Genomic DNA, 998 nt, shown 5'->3' with positions numbered 1-998 from the left:
GACAGCCTGGCTGCTCCACTCCCCTCACCGCCCCCTTCCCGCCGGCTGACCTTAGTGAACCATTAACCGCCCCGGGCCGGGCGCCAGGATCCAAACTCCAACTTCATCCCTCCTCCTCCTCCTCCTCCCTGGAACGGCCCGAGGCACCGGTCCCACTCCTGGGCAAAGGTCTGCTGCGGCCAAGACCACCCGGTACAACCACAGCGAGCTAAGTGGGCCCTTGCATCAAAAATTCCTTGTTTGCTTGGGGAAAAAGACCCCAAAACCAAAGAGATGCTCAGCGTGAGACGGGAGGAAGACCCTTGGGTCGGAAGAGAACTCCTAAACCCGGGTTCAGGAGGAGGCTCAACTCATCTTGGTTCAATCCAAACCATGAATGGGACAACTGAAATAAATTAAACACTGGAGCCATCACTGGCATCGGAGAATTGTCTTCCCTTTCCCCCGAGCGGCGTGCTGGGCTTTAAGCAATCCCCCCTGCCCCGACAACTTTCCAAAGCCCCTTTTCTTTTTTCTTTTTTTCCCTAGAGCTCTGCCTAGCAAATTTGTGCCTCCCCAATCATTGCTTATTTTAGTTCCTTTTCCTAACCACCCCCTCAAGCGCTCCCTGAACATCCAAGACCGAAGACAGAAACCAGAGAAGCCCCGGGGACTCCGCTGCCGGCCCCGTCTGTGGCGACAGCAGCTTCTTCAAACTCAAAATTTGGGATTCCACGGCCCGGGGCACTAAGGAAAGACGAAGGAGGATTCGGAACATCTTGTGGCAGAAACGTTAGTGAATGCATTGTCAAGAAATTTCATTCCTGTTGAGCAACCGCGTGTTTTCCTCTGGTGCTGCTAACCCCGAATCGCCCCGAACACCTCCCTTTCCCCTAAGCAGTCTAAAAGCAAATAAGACAATAGCGACGACGAACGCTAATTGCCCGACCAGAGCGTCGGAAAACCATTCCAAAGGCGCTTTGGAAACAGCTTACCACTAAGGTTTTGGGAACAGGCTG

The sequence above is a fragment of the Apaloderma vittatum genome, unplaced genomic scaffold (assembly GCF_000703405.1).
Source record: "Apaloderma vittatum isolate BGI_N311 unplaced genomic scaffold, ASM70340v1 scaffold43316, whole genome shotgun sequence".
NCBI lineage: Eukaryota > Metazoa > Chordata > Aves > Trogoniformes > Trogonidae > Apaloderma > Apaloderma vittatum.
The sequence above is the reverse complement of the archived record's forward strand: the minus strand, read 5'-3'. Positions refer to the sequence as shown.